Source organism: Rhamphochromis longiceps, linkage group LG12, assembly GCF_057381845.1.
Source record: "Rhamphochromis longiceps isolate RC_006_pf linkage group LG12, R_longiceps_female_GT1.1, whole genome shotgun sequence".
In the NCBI taxonomy this organism is placed as follows: Eukaryota; Metazoa; Chordata; class Actinopteri; order Cichliformes; family Cichlidae; genus Rhamphochromis; species Rhamphochromis longiceps.
Genome location: NC_140568.1, coordinates 1,067,167 through 1,086,866, shown reverse-complemented (window position 1 = coordinate 1,086,866; position 19,700 = coordinate 1,067,167). Strand labels below are relative to the sequence as shown.

General features: G+C 40.1%; 1 long non-coding RNA gene across 1 annotated transcript in view; it reads left to right on the top strand.

Moving 5' to 3' along the window:
* LOC146656522 (uncharacterized) overlaps positions 1–14,111 on the top strand; it is a 34,912-nt gene extending 20,801 nt beyond the window's left edge. Inside the window, exons 2-3 of the long non-coding RNA XR_014914165.1 lie at positions 10,682–10,859; positions 12,956–14,111. This is a non-coding gene — a long non-coding RNA (uncharacterized LOC146656522). The remainder of the gene's footprint in view (positions 1–10,681; positions 10,860–12,955) is intronic.
* The last annotated feature ends 5,589 nt before the right edge of the window (positions 14,112–19,700 follow it).

Genomic DNA, 19,700 nt, shown 5'->3' with positions numbered 1-19,700 from the left:
CCACCGATTGATCAGTCCAGCGCGCGACCTCCCTCTGAACCGTCTTGTTTATGACTTTTCAGCTCAATTCAATCTAATTTTATTTATATTGCTCCAAATCACTACAATAGATGCCTCAGGGTGCTTTATATTGAAAGGTAAAGACCCTTCAATAATACAGAGAAACCCCAACAAATGAACTACCCCCTCTGAGCAAGCGCTTGTTCCTGATGGGAGAAAAAGATTCAGAAGTCATGTGAATCAAGTGACACGCAGTTGGGATTTTGGAAGACTGCACAGGAGGACACTGGGTGAAAACCCACCGCATTGCACTGCTGAATTGAATTCTCATGCAGATGGACACATTTGCTGTGCCATAAACTACGCTTCAGTATGTCTCCATAAACCCTGTGTCAGTTGTATCTGTTTGCACAAACAGAGAGCTATGCAAAAGGACACAACACAGGCTATAAATACACGTTAGGTTACTCGACTTGGATATTTGGAGGGGATATTTTTTGCAAAATAACTTTCAAGATAAATTTATGCTTCTTTTGTAACTCATCAACCAATCTCAAATCTGAAAATGACTGCAGACTGTGTGTGGAAGCGCTGATGAAGGCTCACAAAGAAGCAAAACACATAAGACAAAAGGTAAAATCAAACTGTTGCTGTTGAAACCCACCCAGCGTTTCTCCTGTCAGTGATCTGTCACTGGCTCATAACTTTCTTCAGTTTTGCCTTCTGTTCCCGAATAAGAAGGGGAAATGAATCTCAGAGTGTTAACTGAGAGCTCAGGTTTTTTCATGAATCCCATGGTGCAACACAATGCAAGTCCGTCTGCTAATCAGCTTACTATGTAAACAACTAATTAGGTGTCTGCCGGCCCCTAATGATGTGCTGACAAACACACGGAGCAAAACACTGAAACTGATAAACAGCAGGAGCTGACGATTTATTCAGAGCCTTATCTCAAAGCTGGAACAAAGGCTTGATTAGAAACAGTTGTGTAGAGGAAAGTCAACAGTTTGGTGGTCTGAAAGGAGGAAGCTGGTCTTAACCTTCTACCTCGCCTGGACAAGTGGCAAGAATGCTCCGTCTCTGTGTGGTGTTAATGGGCCACATTTGATTTTGGTCCAATGAAAAAGTTTTTAAAGAATTAAAGATTTTGGTCCTCTAATGCATCTCAGATAAACTTCAGAAAATCCTTTTCTAACAACAACAACAACAACAACAACAACAATAATAATAATGATAATGATAATGATGATGATGATGATAATAAACCAATCACATCACGAGGAAATGGCTGTGTTGACTGTAGTCACAGCAGCTGCATTCATCAGTCCATTAGCAGCCTTTAGAAACAGTGCCCACTTTAAGACTCTCTGATGTGCTGAAAGACGTGTGGTACTCCTTTTTATCGTCTTTTTGTTACCAACAGCAACCTTTTCTCTTTCTGGCCTTGCTCTTTCACTCAACATTAAATCAGACTCTGCTATTTAGAAATCGTTTGGTGCACAGTTTCCTTCATATTCTTCTCCACAGTGATAAAAGGTTAACCTGTGACATAAATCAGATATAGGTATGTCTGAATATCTTTATCACTGATCCGTAGAGCTGGGCGATATGAGATTTTTTCATATCACGATATGTTTTTTTCATTTCAGGCGATAACGATATCTATCACGATATAAGCCAAATAACTATATTTGTAAGATTTAAATGTGCTGTTGCTCACAAGTAAAATGTGAAATAATCAGCAGCTTGTTTTTATTTAAATATTTATTTCCCATAATAAGTTCAACAGGGTAGATGTACTTAAGGAACATGAGACTTTTTCAGATAAATAAAGGCAAATATTGCAAACTACACAAAAGGCAGCCGCTAAAGCGTTTAAGTTTCAAAACAGAACAAACAAAACAGACTAAATTGTCAATTCCACTTAGAAACAAAATATTAATTCTAAAAATAAATCTTATTTTGTTTTACAGAAGAACAGACAAAACTGACTAACTTTTGTCAATATCAAATAAACTGAGAACTAAAAGGAAATTCTCAATCTCTCCTTGTTGTATAGCTGAGCTTTTCAAACAGTTGTAACAGTTACTTTAGTCTGACAACAGCCGAATGACGAATCAGCGCTTCCAGTCAGAGACTGAGGCTACGTCCACACGTACACGGGTGTTTTTGAAAACTGAGATTTTCCGTTTTCGTTTTAAAAAATAATCCCGTCCACACATAAAGGCAGAAATGAAGGAAAACGCTGCTATGAACATGCCAAAGCAGCAGGTGGCGCTAGATTCCTAACCGTGCAGAAATGTTGGCCAATCAGAAGTCTAGAAGCCTCGGTGGGAAAAAGTAAACAAAGCTGGGGCATAGAAGCAGAACCGAGTCGTATGTGTGGAGGGACAGTAACTGTGTGTATATGTAAGCATTTAAACACTGCAGAGAGTAGAATTAACAGTATTGTAGAAATTCATTTCACCGAAACAATAACGTGGCGCACTGTGTGACGCATGCACCAGTTTATTGTATTTCCAGACTTGCTTTCGGCACATTTACAGTGCACGCTACTCTGTTTTTTGTCAGACTTGAAATAGCCGAAATACCTTCACACTACAGAACTTCTATGGCTCTTCCCTTCGACAATCTCTCCGGCATTGGAACCGTCATCTGTTTTCTCTTCGGTCACGCTCGGTAGATTTTTCTAGTCGGCACACTCATTTCCTCCATTACACGCTGGCTCCATTACCCAGGGCAGCTGTGGCTACAACCGTAGCTTGCCTCCACCAGTGTATGAATGTGAGAGTGAATGAATAGTGGCATTGTAAAGCGCTTTGGGTGCCTTGAAAAGTGCTATATAAATCCAATCTATTATTATTATTATTATTATTATTATTATTATTATTATTATTATTATTATTATTATTATTACCCACTGCCTGCTTCCCAAACAAACACACGTGCGGCTTGGCACTTGTGCTGTACGTAACAAGTCACGCGACGTGACGCTGTGGCTGTGATTGGTTCGGCTCTGCGCTACTTAGTTTGGATTGGCTGACCTTTTTTTAATTTTTTTTTTATTTTAAGAGGACAAGAGCGGCGAAGTCTATCGCGATAGCTTAATTTCTCTATCGAGTAAAAGTTATATCGCGATACATATCGTTATCGTTCTATCGCCCAGCTCTACTGATCCGTTAAACATTCTTCTTCTTACATTTTTTATCCTGCTTGGTGAGCATGAGCTATAAGTACTTCTTCTCCCTAACTGTCAGTACATGCTGGGGTCAGAGGGCAACATCAGAAACCATCAACATACAAATGACAAATGTATTTATTTACCCTATAATCAAATGTTAGTGTGTGTGTGTCTCCATTCAGGAATTTTACATTATTGAACAGCCCCTTAAACTGGAGCTGAACGTGTGGATCAGGAAGCTGCATTTGGATTATTCAGTTTAACCTCCTAGGACCTGTGTCCACTCACATTTTGGGTTATTTAGACCAAAATACTACATTTTGCTCTACAAGGGCCTGATATCCACTAACCAGGACATTATACTGCTGCTGTTCTGTCGAAATTTAACATGAATATCCTCATATGTGGATCTAATTTTTCTCAGAAACAAAAAATAGGTAAAAAAAAAAAATCTGGTAATTCTTAGTTTTTACACTAAGTAAAAATCAGACCAAATATCAAAGCGAAATTAAAAATGCTGCCATGGAAGAGTTTGGGTCTCAGGAGGGTAAAATAGACTGTGGTGGCATACAAAGGCCACATTACAAAACTGAGCAGTCACCTGTGTACCCTGTCTGTAAGATCGATTGCTGCAAATAATAATAATGATAATGATGATGATAATAATAATAATAAAAATAATATGAGTTATTATTAATATTGTTATAATAATAATAATAATAACAGTATTTAATTGCTCAAAGTACCTCTAACACTTAAAAGGTTTGTTGGCTGCACCGCCACATTAAGTACTCAGCACCAGCTTGCTCTCCAGAATAAGCAGAACCGCATCACTGCTGATTCTTCCTCTTATACAAATTGAAGGTCAGAATGAAACTTCTAGGGAGGATGTATCACTTTTGAAGGAGTGTAACTGAAAGCATGAGGCGAGTAAACTTAAATCAGATATTCTTATGGTGTTGTAGATTTATCATTCTTAAAATTAAACGCTTTATCTACTAAACAGAAGTGTTTGTTTTCCTTCTCTTTTGGAAGCTGAATTCAGACACAGATAATAATAAATAATGCTTCTGTGCTAAAACAAAAGTTTTGTAAATGTAAAATCTTTGAACTCTTAACCTTTTTTAAAAGTGAGACAAAATACACAAAATATTTTAAAAATTTTACACTGTTGTAGAGCTGGTGCAACATTTTGCACTTTGAGGCTTCTCAGGGTCAAATCTGACGCTTAACTGTTCAGAAGGAATTTTGATCCAGCGATGAATCAAATCAGAGAAAATGGTCTCAGGGAATCTTGGAAATGTGAAACTATATATGTAGTGTCCTCAATGGGTGGTAGTTGAAGAGGGGCAGGTACCTGCTGGTCTTTGAAAATAATGAAAAAGTAAAACAGTGTAAGAGTGAACATATATGTGCACATAAGGATCAGAGATCAGAGAGAGGTCAGAGGGCGACTTAGGTGCATTTGGGATCACTGGTAATGAGTCTTTCATATACCTGTGGAGGACTTTGGCCCACTCTTTTATGAATTTTTTCATTAGTCACACTGAAGGCTTTTCAAGCAAGAATACCCTGTTTAAGCCTATGCAAAAGCATGTTAATTGGATTTAAGTCCCAAAATGACTAGACCACTCCAAAACCTTGTAACGGGAATGATGGACCCGACCACATAGTTCGTCCTCTGTACCTGAATGCAGCTTTCCAACTACACCCACACACAACAACAACACCTCAGGTCGCGGTACACTCTTTTAAACAGGAGGGGCGTGATGAGCTGATGGAGCTCCGGTGTGGCTAGGTGTCCCCTGCAGTCGCGCCCAAGCCACACCCCGCCACATACCCCCATAGCCCGACCTGGGCCGCAGTTTGAGCTGAGTGGGTCCCCTGATGTGTGCTGAGCTGATGGAGCTGGGACAGAGTGGACACACCCGGGGGCACAGCTGAACAGAATCTACCTGAGAAAACAGCGGAGCAAAACTGAACATCCCTCACACACACACACACACACACACACACAACCCCATTCAGCTATCTTAGTGAGGACCTTCATTGACATGATGGTTTCCCTTGCACCATAGGGAGGAGTCAAAAAGCCTATAAAAGGAGGGGCAGAGAGAAGTCTCCTTTATTTGAATTCGGCCTCTGATGCATGAGCACAGCCTGAAGGCACAACACCGCCGAAAGCTAGCGCCAGCCATGCATCACCAATAAAAATGTTTTGTTTGTTGTTTTAGTTTGTTATTTTCGGGAGAGGGTTATTTGCTGTTTTTTCATTTTCTTGTTTATTTACGGCCTAAAAAAAAAATTTAAAACCTAAAATTTGGAATTCATGAAAAACAACACGGAGACTAAAATTCATTGGAAAAATACAAACTTTATTAAAAGCACAATTAAAAAAAACTGAGTGAAATAGCAGTGAGTTTGACAAGTGTTAAATGGGCTGGTTCTTATAGAAGCTCAGAGCCTCATCCACAAACACTTTTTCTTTGCTCTTTCTGTCTAACATCCACACTCTGATGGATGCATCAGAGAGCAACATGGACTTAGTATCTTGCCCAAGGACATTTGGCATGCAGACTGGAGCCGACGGGGATCAAACCACCAACCTTTCCATCCCTGTGGATACATCACTATCTGTATGGAGAGGTGGCAGATTAGTTTACACTCTGACAACTTTCCCCCTTCCAGTTGTAGCTCACATGTCCAGTCCAGTGAGGTGACTGGCCTCTGTTAGGTCTTGGTAGGTGCCTGGGGCTCTGGTGGAGGTGGGAGCACTGGTGTGCACTGTGGACAATTAGGTTCTCTGAGCTTGTGTGTCCGTCTCTGGTTGTTTGGGTGTCCTGACCCCTGCCTGTTGTGTCCTCTGTCTTCTCCAGAAGCAGAGAGATGGTTGGAATGTCGGTGAAAAAGGGGGTGGGGCACTAACCATTAATCAGAGTAATACGAAGGGAGTGGTTTGTCAGCCTGTATCACAACCTCCCGAGCTACAGCCACGCCACTCATGACATGTTTTAAAACTTTAACACGTTAAACGGTACAGTTCTTTCAAGGAAGTGTTTTTAAAAGAGAAATTAGAGATAATTCATTTATTAATGCATTTAAAAAAAGCATTTATAATGAATCTTTTTTTCAGTTCATGTAAGGCTAGCTTAGCCACTGACCTAAGTGGGCAGGGAGCGTTCCCGAGGCCTACAGCGGGACAGCTCCCTGCTCCTGCAAACTGTCAGCCACACCACAGGTGTTGATTTATACCATTAATAATTCACAAAGTTGCTTGCTCTCTTCTGTGTCGTCCAGATGCCTCTCTGTTCTGCCAGAACATGTCAGCTGCACACTGAACTGGGCATGTCACAGATGCAGAAAAAAGACATAAATATTTCAGAAAATATAGAGCAGAAACAGCCAGTCAGACGGGCTGCACATGTGAGAGGACTGCTGTGTTTTAGTGGCCATCTTCTCTTTTTTCTAAAGGTGAGAGAGAGAGCCGGGGAGATGTGCCATCCAGACAGGAAAGCAGAGTATCTCCCTGTTCCTCTGATTGCTGCTCTCTAATGAGCATGGCGGTGAATCTTTTCAGAGCAAATTGTTGAAGACATCTGGCCAAGCTTTCTCTCTGATGCAGCCGAAATGTCCCTCTAGATGGCGTTGGCATGGCAACCTCTAACTGCTATTCAGCAGCGATGTGGGTTGAAAGGTTTAGGGTCCATAGTTGAAAATCCATTTGGGCCTCTAGCACTCCACTCCCCAAGCTGGAGGTGCAATAAATACTCCCTTGCCCAAGGAAAAATAGATTCTCTTTATGAATTGATGGCACTCATGGCACCAACATGTCTTTGTTGTTTGCCTTTGTTATACAGGCCTTATTAGTGGTAATACAATGGATTGGTTTGGCAATGGTAGTGTCTTGAAAATTCTTGCCTTAATGGAAAAGTTAAGACCCATTTTGTCATGTTCTTACATAAGCTCCCGTGTGGATCACTCTTGTGAAAATCCGAATATATCAAAAAATTGCAATAAATTGCATAGTGCTCTACAACACCACACCCAAGTAGCTCGAGAGGCAAAAGCACTGCAATGGAAGACTACCTGTATGGGAGAAGTGGTGGTGTGTAATGGGGGGTGGAGTGGGGGTTTGGTCTGTCCCCACAACAACACTTAATGACCCCCGTACTTCAGCTGAGATGAGATACTCCATCCACAGAATTATCTGAAGGGCAGCGTGTTGGAGAAAATTATCTCATCCTCAGAGACAAAATTGCAGCCAACTTATCATGACAATTAGCATACTTTGGTCCTTTGACTCGTTTAAGTAGGGTAACCGAACCGAGCAGCCGCAGCGGTGTTCAGAATTAGTGTTCAGCCCACTCGCGTCCTTCATTAGTGTTAGAGCATTTGGGTTTCACTGCTGCTGCGTGGCACACAGTGCTAAGATCACTGCACATGTGAACCCGACTGAAGTCTCTCCTGTAGTCTCACCAGAAACACTAAAACCAGCCCTAAGCTCCCTTTGTCAGAAGAGATGGTTCCCCCACCGATCACAAAGCCCACAGTAAATATTCAGCTATGTGGAAAAAGACGAGAGAAACATGTTACAGGTTGGATAGATCTCTCTCTTAATCATTAATGTCAGACATTTAAATGTTCCTGAAACGCGTACACTGGTCCAGTGTCACGTTCCTGTGCACACTTTACCTTATAGGCAGATGACATCATCATTCATTTCTCAGCCTGCTGTACGACCAATGAGAGAACGCTTTGAACACACACCAGGTTATAGATGAATATATTTAACAGATGTGCGTGTTTTTATTTCAAATCCCGTCTCTTTGCATCTTCAGTGCAGCTGCCAGAGACTCTCCCTCATTCGCCTCTCAAATGTATGATTATTCTCTCAGGATTCAACCCTGACATGAGTTATTCACAGCTCAAGAGTTACAAATGTGCTGATGGCATATGCATTGCTAGCTCATGTGACCATCAATTGCATTTTCCCCTGACCTAATTGCCTTACATTTCTCCGTATTCAATACAAATTCTCTTTGCTGTCAAATGACAACCATTGTCTCGCCACGGCACAGACATGAAGATTGGTTCAACTTTCTGCTCATTATTATGTCGCTTTGTCTGACTATGCATCACAGAAACACACACACACACACACACACACACACACACACACACACACACACACACACACACACACACAGAGGTGTATTGTCAGATATAGTCACAGTTAAACTCGCTGGGCCAGATGCATAAAATTCCACATAAATTTATGACTGAAACCGTCCGAACAGTCAGAAGGAAAAACTCCTGAAGGGAAACATAATGGAAGCTATGAGCTCTGTGAGCAAAGTAAGAATGACAACAGCTGCTTTTTGTTGGTACCAGGTGTACGCATGCTTAGCACAAGGTGTGAATTGATTGGCTCAAGGTTGCTTTTGGTGCCAGCCTCTAGTGGCCACTTCAGGAACTGCATTAGCTTTATGTTTACCTCTAAAAGTTGCTGCTGAATGGAAACCTCTCCTCGTAAGATAGCACATACAAAATACTGTGTTCTCAAATAACCCAATTCTATTATCATCTAGGGCACCATGTGGGCCAAACGTACATGCCAAGACATCTACAGAGCTGTAGTGTTGGTGGATGGTAATGTATCATTTGATACAGCTGATCAGAGTGTGTATATACACCTGAACTTGTAACTGTGCCAGATAAATAGACGGCTCATCTCTAGCATGTATATCATGTGCATACACCCAGAATGTTTAACATAGTGTAAGTTCAATTTATTTATATCGAGCCAAATAACAACAGCAACTGCCTCAGGGTGCTTTACATTGTGAGGTAATACAGTGTCATTCATTATTATTCATCATTCTTTCTGTAGTACGGCGTACCTACAGTTTGCATTCAGTTAAGAACATGAATGTAGTGGTTTGCAAAACCACAACTTAAAGTGGTTTTCACTAATGAACAAAAGAAAAGATTTGTTACTTTATTCTTTGCTCTTTCCTGAGATTTATCTGGTTTCTAACTATATAAACAGTAAATCAGCTGAGACACACTGTGTCCCATCTTCATATTTCTGTTTGCCTTTCTTACTTTCTCTGTCATTCTTTTTGCTCTAATATACTTTAATAATAATAAAAAAGCACATTTTACCTTTTACTTGAATGTGATTTTGTACTTTCATTATCATATATTTTATGTAACTGGAAAAAAATTTTTCACAAGCCTGAATTTTCACGAACAAATAAATAAATGTCCTTACGCTTATAATAACGTGATATGAGACAACATATTAAACATGAATATGATTGGGCGATATCAGCTGTGTACATTGATATCCAGCTCCGTGTCATTTCAGCTGATTATGGTATAATTGTATAAATAACACAACACAGCAGAAATATTTTCTGTGGTACAGAAGACAGATTGAAAGGAAGTATCAGGGTTTTGGATGTGTACTCCCCGTATTTCCATCATTTTCACTGCATTTGTAGGTCAGTTGCTATGGCAACTGGAGCAGAGGAAGACTAGTGTTTAATTGATCCACTAATGCATTTAGCTGCACACTCACCACTAAGTTGCCTTTGTTTCCAGGTCACATTTTAGGGACAGACATTTACATAAAAGCATTTTCTGTTGCCAGAACCAATGATTATCAGCAGTTTCTACTTTTTGTCTATTGGCAACAAATGTGGTGTAAACACTGACTATTAAAAGCTTCAATATTGCCTCATCAGGGAATTATTATAATACTAATGCTGGTGAGGAACATAATAAGTTTGGCAGGAGCTTTTCTCCAAACACTGTGTAATATGGGAAATGCTAATAAGTAGTTGCATTACAAACAAAAGCAAACCCCAGGACTCAGTCACCATTAAACCACTATATATCCATTATGTTCTTTTTAACACATTAGCTGTAGCGCACAAAATAACACATATGAATAATAAATCATTCAAATAAATAAACACACAAACCACGGGAGCTGAAAAATGTTTGGTGTAAAAAAATCCTCCTGATATTTTTTTACAGTATTTCTACCAAAGTTCTGTTAATATGAAAACATCAACAAAGGCACTGAAAACAGAGTCAACAAAGACAAACAACGACCTCTGTTTAGAAGATGAAAGAGTTGGTTAGACTCTAAAAAAGGCCTGCGTCACCTGTAAAATTATTATCATTACCTTAGTTTAACCAGGAAGCTGCACAGAGATCAGCTCTGCTCTGGGAGGGAGGCCTGGCCAACACCAAAATCACATCTTTGTGGTATTTTGTGGGAGCATTGCAATTTCACATTCCTGTGTATGACTGTAGATATGGTCTTTGACGATAAAGCTGACTTCACACATCTACAGCATCACAAACACAAAACACATGGTTGCCGTTTCTTTAAAGGATGTCTATATAAGCAGATACTCTCATGTGAGCAAACCTGGTTAGACCCATGAACTAATCTCTGCTACCGTCGTTGTTATTGTTTCTTATCAGGATGTCCTGATGGCTCTGTGGAAAGCTTTCAGATCAGCTGGACTCCTCAGTGGACTGAGAGGAACAGAAGAAAAGAGAACAGGACATTCTTTCTGTAATACAGAGGTCACGACCTCACAGGGTGCTGTCAGCTCGCTGCCACGCTGAACAGCAAAGGCTGAATGATTTTAAAGAAAATGTTAGTAAATATTAAAACGATTGATTGTTTTGATGCAAACAAACTCTGTATTTTTAAACACCTATTAGCCACGAATACAAACAGTTTCTAATGAACACCTGAGTGAAGTTCTTCTGTAGGTTTAGTCTCATTGTCTTTATATGAAACACTCCTTCGTATCGATGTCACACATTAGTTCAGCCTCAGAGGATTATTTCACTCTCTTTGCTGCTTTGACCCAGGACAAAACGGACGTGTGACTATAAACAAACAAACAACAACTACTGTGTTATATTCTGTTTGAATGTATGACAAATATGTTTCTATAGCTCAGGCTAAAAATGGGGATGGACATAAAATATCATTTGCTGCTTATACTGAGAAAAAATGTGAACATTTGGAGAAGTTTCCAGGAAAGCTGACGGTAAAGCAGTAAATCACCAGGTGAGGTAACACGCCACGGTTGTATTTGCCCCATGTCACTCGTAGCCAAAGGAGAGAGAGAGTGTGTGTGTGTGTGTGTGTGTGTGTGTGTGTGTGTGTCTGTGACCAAATCTCTGCAGCCACGGCTGCAATTGGGAGAAAATTGGCAGCATCACACAGACAGACCTGTGAAAAGCAGGAAAGTGCAGGACCGAGTAAGTTCCCACAAAAACAGGAGACACGAGTCGGGTAAAAGTGCGACGCTTTACACGTCTGCAGTAGATTCCAGTGTATACAGTGAGACATGAAGGGCAATTATTAATTATCCCAGACAGTAATGCTGAAATAGATAATTATGTGACAAACATGACATCTTCAGTCTTGCTTCTAAGTGATGAATGTCATGAGGAGACTGCAATTATGTCATCTCATTCAAGTGGGAGCATGGTAATTGGAGAATTAAAAGCACTTCAGCTAATTTTAGCTTATTCCTTAGAGTCTACTCTTAAAGGTAGGCTTGTAATCACTGCAGCACCCAGAAAAACACACAGCTGTACATGTTTAGGTGACAAAAAATCAGGCGCTTTGCTTTCCACAGGAAGGAGCCACCAGAGACGGAGTAGTGACAGTAATGATTCAGGGTTAGGATGTAAATGAGCCCGTCTTAAAGGATTTAATAAGCACAGATAAAGTCATTTAACTACATGTGTGTGTGTGTGTGTGCGTGAATCACTGCACAAACAGTGCCATGAATACACTCACCTGGCAGTTTTACATGTTTATTTCCTAGAAACTCCTGGTTCCCATCATGTATACATCCTGCACCTTACAGCTTACTTACTACAAGGTGGTGCACCTGTGCTGCACACCATCACATCAAACCAGTGTGCAGTGAGGCTCCAACATTTCAGCTGCATTTGTAGCACTGTGTACAACTTCAGTCATCGTGCTCATTTTTCATAAGAGCTTTCTATCAGTGCATCTGTGGAACATAACTATTGCCTCATTTAAGTCATTATGTAAACAGTAACCTAATAATAAAAATAATACCTAATATAAGTCATTAAAGACCTTTCAATATATATGTGTCGTTTACTTTGCATAATATTAAATAATTAAAAGGATAATTTTGTACTAATCTGTGCAACACTGAGAAGCAAACAAAAAGAAGAGCAGAGACACATTTTTACTGACTTGGATCTTTGGGGTTGAAACATTAGAATAGTGGTGACCAAGAGTTGAACTTGGGCACTTCACACCGTTTATTAGGTGCAATTACATCCCAGCAGCAACCAATGGTTTAGCTGTTCATATGTTCTGTAAGTGTGTCTGCTGGGCAATTAGTCTATCTATCTATCTATCTATCTATCTATCTATCTATCTATCTATCTATCTATCTATCTATCTATCTATCTATAGATATAGATATAGATAGATTTACACACACGTACACCAATGGGAAGAGCATTTTAACCGCACTGGCATTAAAGGAAAAGATGGAATTGATTGGGCATTGAGGTCCGAGTGACACTGGAGGGTATCTGTGATGGCTGATTCCCACTGCCATTTTAACATGCTGCACAGTCTGCCACGAGCTGGGGCTGCTATTGAGTGTCTTCAGGATCCTGATTTAACTGGACATGCGGCCTTTTTCCATTTTGCTTCATTTCTTTCTTCTTTCTTTTGGTTTCCAGAGGCACATGGGATGCCCTTGGCTGAAGGGTCCCAGGCTGATTGCTGGTTACTGGGGTTTGATTGGTGCTGCTTCACTCCCCACAATGGCACTAAATTCGTGGGACGGCACGTAACTGAGAGGGATTGACCATATTGTCCAGAAGACAGTAACCAAAGCAATAGATGAATGAGGGTTTGTGATTTGTAGTTAGCAGAGAACACGTCATGATTGTAGCAGCGAGTTCTCATGTTCCCAGAAAATAAGTGTTTTTTTAATGTTTTTATCTCGGATGTTCCTTTGCCATCACTCGGGCTGGCTCTTATTCTTGCTGTTCCACTCCTCTGTGTTCCTTCTCAATCTTTATGTTATTTCAGTTTGACAAAGTTTGATTATTTGTCTCATTAAAAACATGGAATAATGGGAATCTTTAAAGTTTCCTGTCACGTTGCCTGTTATAATATTCTTTGGTAAAGGTTGTTTTTGTTTAGATTATGGAAAATTCTGCACTGTACTTTTAAAAAAGTGTTTCTTTTTCTAATCACATATTGATTAAAGCACATTAGATCCATGTAACACTGCATGGATCTAATGTGGCTGCTCATAAAAGCTGTGTGTCCAACTCTAAACTTACTGTTTACACAGAAGCTGCTGCACCATCCGGCCGAGGCCTTCCTGTGTGCAGTTTGCATGTTCTCCTGTATTTGCATGCTCCAGGTACGCTGGCTTCCAGGTGTACCCTGCCTCTCACCCCAGCCTGTGACCCTGATACAGATAAGCAGAAGGCGATGGATATATATCTGACTGCATTACATCTTTAAGACTTTCAGAACAAGAACTGGGTGTTGAATTGCTGTTTGCTACTGAAATGAGCTCAGACCTTTGCATGATAACACTTCATATATCAACACTGATATTTGTGTCCACTCTTGAAGTATCATTTAAACACAGAAACATTCATTTATCAATAATTTATGAATGCACACATATGTGTTTTTTCTTGATAAAAGGTGCTTTTGTTTCTCCGCCCCTGAGCCTGGTTCTCATGGATCCCTGTTAAAAGGAGTTTTTCCTCCCACTGTCACCGAATGCTCTGATTTTTGGATTGTCTCTGTGATCGTGGGGTCTTTACCTTAAAGTGTGCTGAGGCGACTGCTGTTGTGATTTGGTCCTATGTAAATAAAATCAGACTGAACAAAATGAATTCTCCCACCATCTCAGATTTCATCATTTTAATTTTCAGAGTTTTTCTCCTGCTTAAAGTTGTATTTATAAATGTTAACATTTAGGTTTTTGTTTGGAGGAGAAAATTGAAAAGATGTGATTTAAATATTGTTGTGAAAACATTTATTACTTTTAAAACAATTTTAACAAACCAAGCAAAAAATGAAACAATAGAGGGAATAAGGCATTCAGACGGACATGGATCAAAATGTGTTTTCTCCTTAACCAGGCACGCTCTGCATGTTCACAGCAGTGTCTCCATCATAATGCGTCTTTACTTTCTGTACGCACATCCCTGGATATGTAGTCAAAGAAAAAACTTTAGCATGGAGGATGCAAATCTTTGCAGCTATCTTTCAATCAGGCGATGGGTTAGTGCTCTTGGGATGACATTGAACGAACATTTCCTTGCTGCCCTGCCTTTCCTATTTCTCCAATGTTCGGGAGAAAAATGGAGTTAATTAATTGGCTGGGAAAACATGGGGATAAAATGTGACACGCAATACCACGCGCAATTTATCTCCCCTCTACAGCTGCTTGTGAGGGCGTCTTTGAATGAAGAGCACGTCATTCTCCGCTGTGGTCGCTACAACATCGCTCCGGCTGGGCCGGCGCCCTGAGACACAATCGCTTTAATTAGAACATCTTCATTTAAAAGGACGTAAAGCTACATGTGTGTTATGCAGAATATAGGGAAAGTGTTTTTCTTTCCCGCTTGCTCATTTTGATCGGTGCTGGTGTCACTCTTCGTACAGGCCAGTCATTGCAGTATTTGGCAGTTTATGTCTGTTGGATTAAACAGAAATTTGATTTGCATGTGACATCGGGGGTTTAGTGCTTCAAACTGTAGCTTCCTGGATTTAGCATGTAGACAGGCCTATCCGTATGAATGCGGCTGCTCTGAGAGGTTCAAACCACTGCTTTGTGTTGGGGCAAGAGGTTATGTAGAGACTGGAGCCAGCCCTCTCCTCATCTCAGCACTTACCTCCCTCTTTTGTACTCTAGAATTGATGCACTCAATAGTACAGTAGGCTTTCTTTTAATCTTGCTGAATTGATGCCACTGCTTTTTGTCTGCTTTAGCTCTGAGTTCAGAATAGATGTTCTCAACAGTGGGTGCTCTTTTGATATCATCACTGAATCTTCCACCCCCCCCCCAGTTTTTGAAAAACACATGTGCAACCAACAAGATGTATAACCTTAAAATGTTCTATTCCTCGTAGCACAATAATCATGTTGCGCTTCTTGAAAGAGTCCTTTCTTCACGGAGAGTTCGCTGAATCAGGGAAACATTATCTCATTTTCTCTCAATCAATTCTCCCCCAAAGTAAGAGTTTCACTTCAAATGCATTTTGTGCCTCAGATATTATTTCATGTTTCAAATGAATAAATAATTTCATTAGATGTATGTCACCTGTACCACCAACAATCATTCTCTCAAATTTGAGACTAAAGAAAGGGATTTTCGAAGGAAAAGCCTGGAAGACGTGGATTTGAAAATCAACATTTTTGGTTAGCATTGCTGTGGCCACTTCACTAAAGCCACGGCAACCACACACATGCTCTGTGCCATCTACTGTACAGGAGGTAGATTTACAAAGATAAACCCCAGTCAAAAAGGAGATAGCAGGATAAAAATGAAAGCCTACCATACATCACAACCAGAGCAGAAGATGTTGACGGGCACTGCAGGAGTCAGAAAAGCCGAGACTTACACTGTTGAAGCTACACTGGGGGAATATCCCACTCACCCTGAGGTAGACATTTGCTGCTGTCCTGGCCTGTACTGGCTGAAAAACACTAGAAAGGGTTTAGTGTGTTCACAGAGTCTTAGTCCCGGTGTACTGAAACGTGTCGGAGGTTTTAGGTTAAACTTTGCTGGTGCTGGTTTAGCTCACTGGGATGAGCAGGGGGCCATATGCTGTATGGCTGAGACCACATGTCTTTATTACTTGACATTTTCTTTAATAGTTGATTATTAATAAATAGTTGCATCAAAACTACTCCAAGCATTTCCAGGTATTAAGGCGCAATAATAAACTCAATATTTACACTGTTACCTTCAAAGAAAGGAAATTACCTAGTAAAATATCTGCATTAGTAACATTTCACCATTATGATATGGTAATATCCAAGGCATTAGCTAATATTACCTTATTATTATGGGGTTACTATCACTATACAGTCAGTGCATAAACTAAAAGGCTGTTGTAATTTTATTCCTAGCTAATTTTGAAAATGTTACAAATACAATTTATTATTATACTGTTCCTGTTTCCACATGATTACCCACAGTGTCTGGCCTCTTAATGCCTTATTATATAACTTTCAGTATTAGGAGCTAAAAGATGTTCATCAAAGCTATTACTGAGTTATTTCTTGGGTAATAACTTCCTATTTCTGTATTAGTACCTTCTTGTTTCCAACTATTACCATATTGAGTTGTAACTAAGGTTTCAAATGCAGTAACCCAAATCCATCTATTAACTTATACTAAAGTTTGTCTTATCTTTTCTAATTTTGATGGAAACTAATGCCTGTGAAATATTTTAATTTTTGTAGCATTTGTATTACAGCTCGGTAATAAAGTGCTAACAAAGGGTAACAAGGCAGAAACACAAGCGTAATAATCTTATTCTTATTTAGCAAAGTAATAACCACTTAAGTAATATAGTGATAGCGACAGTGGTTCCAGTGCAGTAATATTACACTGAAACCTATGTAACTGGATTATAAGGACCCAACAACTGGGTGTAATAATGTGGAAATACAGCTCAGTAATAAAGTGGTAATAATAACAAGACAGAAACAAGAATTAATTAATGGTAATTTCCAAGTTATTACCACTTAATTCCCTGTGGTCATTTCTAGATAATAAGCAGGAAACAGAGCTGCAAAATTGCCTGTTTCTATTTATTAACATATGAATAACCATGTTTATAACTTATTAAAACACACAAAATATTACCGGGAAACACCTGCGACAGTGTCTGTGCAATAAGCAGGAATACCATGGTGCTGTGCCACACTGATCATTGACTGACCCTGGCCAGCCATAGATCCAGCCTCTCCTGCAGCAAGTAGCACCAAGCCGCCTGCTTGCATCCTGGAAAATTCAAAGTTTTGAAAGAAAAACAACGTTAAAGCAGTTTCACAGATACAGATGGTTCTATTTCAAAATGAATATAAAATGTGTCCTTATGATTTGTGTATAAAGTTAAATAATTCATTCATCTTTTTCATCACATTGGAATATTTGATGTCTGTCTGATATAACAAAATAAAAATTCCCCACTCGCCCCTGCGGGCGGTCTAGCCTCCAAGCTCGGGTCCTCTACCAGAGGCCTGGGAGGGTCCTGAGGGTCCTGCAGTATCTTAGCTGTTCCCAGGACCGCGCTCTTCTGGACAGAGATCTCCGATGTTGCTCCTGGGATCTGCTGGAGCCACTCGCACTGGAATCACATGGATCTGTCAGGCCCACCAACAACAAGAGGAGCCATAGTAAGTGGTCAGTGCTGAAGGCCTGGGGGTCCAGTCACACCTGCTCAAACTAGCTTTAAGGACCATAATTAAAATGATCTAACCCGTTTGAATAAACAATAATGTAGCATAATTTCTACCATTTACCATAACATTAAGGTTAAACTACAAACTGCTGGCAAATAGACAAACAGGCTTTTAGGAGGACAAAGATAGTGAAAGTGTGCAGAGAAGCATATATATCTAAGCATGTCTGAAATCACGCACTGAGCTGTAGAATCAATACATGTGTTTTAAGCCCCACACCTTATCTTAAGACTTTAACATTAACCTTCCATTAACCATTACACAGGCACTTAATTCCACTGCAATCGATAATGTTAATTCAGAAAAGCTTTTGCTTCACTTTTAGAGACATGTGTATTCATATTATGGAAAAGTGACAATCTTCGGACGGAGCTATTAGAGGCCAAAAATGCTAATAGAGCCTGAAATATGTCACAAAGACATGAGTTATGACACCAAATGTGTTTCTTCGTGCTAATATAAAAGGTCAGTGGCTTTTAGGGCAGTGATACCAAAATGATGGGGATACCCTCTGTCTTGCTTTAACCTCCCACTCTAATTTTGCCCAGTGGAATACAATAAATGGTGTGTATAATTGAACATTACTTCCCTGATGATTTCTGGTGTGCCTGGCATGGATATTCCCAGGTCAACACTTATGTCACTGTAAGGGAAAAATGGGACTAATTTTGCTCTTTGATCTCTTTTAAATGATAAGAGAGGCAAAGAATCATTATCAGTCTTTGAGGAAAGGAACTCGGAGGAAGTGACTTCAATGAATCATTTCTAACTCAGCCAAAGTGCATAAGAGCGTATGCTGCGTGATGCATGCAAGGCAGAACAGGAGACGCAGATTACTGACGTGGACACTGCAGGTTTTGTATCTTTTAATTCATTTCAGTTTTATTTATAAAATCACAACAACAGCCTCCTCAAAGTGCTTTATACTGTAAGGTAGACACTACAATAGTACAATAATTAGAACAAGGATAACTGCTTTACATTAAATTCACGTGTACTGTGTGTGATTTAGTTACTGACACACTGGCGTCTGTGGTTTTGGGTTATTTTGCGTGTGCCATTTGGATCTTTAGCTGTCAGAGTTGTTGTCTGAAGGCCAACGGATTTACTTTACCAGGTGGATCATCACTGCTGGGTCTGGAGATGGTTTTTAAGGTACGGTTTAACTTATTATTGTAGTCTTTACCTTACAATAGAAAACGGCTTTAGGCAGCTGTTTTTGTGACATGGTGCTATATAAATTAAATTGAATCAGTGTGTCCTGGTTCCTCAACATGTGGGCGTTTTTTATATCCGGGTGACGTCCATCCGATATAGCTTCAGTTTTCTATCTCACATATGGCGGACCGGCGTGGGTAGCATTGGTGGCCTAGTCTGGGGAGCCTTACTACTTACACATGCCCAGGCTGGAAGCTGAACCCTCTCACATTTGATTATGTACCATTTCATTGTATTCACCTAACACAACAACAACAACGTCATTCTGGAATTTCATACAAAGATGCAAAACAGATTTAGACAAAATAACACGCAGGTTAGTTAAAGGAAATATAAGAGATGCAGCGATGAATTGCTTCCAGATTTACTGTCCTATGAGCTGAACCCTGCCCTGCGATCACTCTGTGGAATATTAATGAGTGAAATCTTCCCCCGTCAGTAAAGCACAAAGCCATCAGCTGACCCTGAGTGTGACGTTCTCTTTTCTGCATCTGTTTACAGACCAGATGTTTATCCCTCTATAATTTGTGGAATAAAGATGTTTAGCTTGTAGCTCTCATCCATCCTCTTTTTAATCAAGCTAATGGAGACAGCATAGACTGTATTGATCCTTCTCACTGTGGTTTTCACCATGAATCAGCCACTCCAAGCAGAGCAGCCATCCAGCATTTCTTATACCCCCCTCCCCCGTCCCTCCCCCATCATTTTGTGATGTTTGCATAAGCACAAAGAGGCACATCTCTGCTCCCCAACTTCACA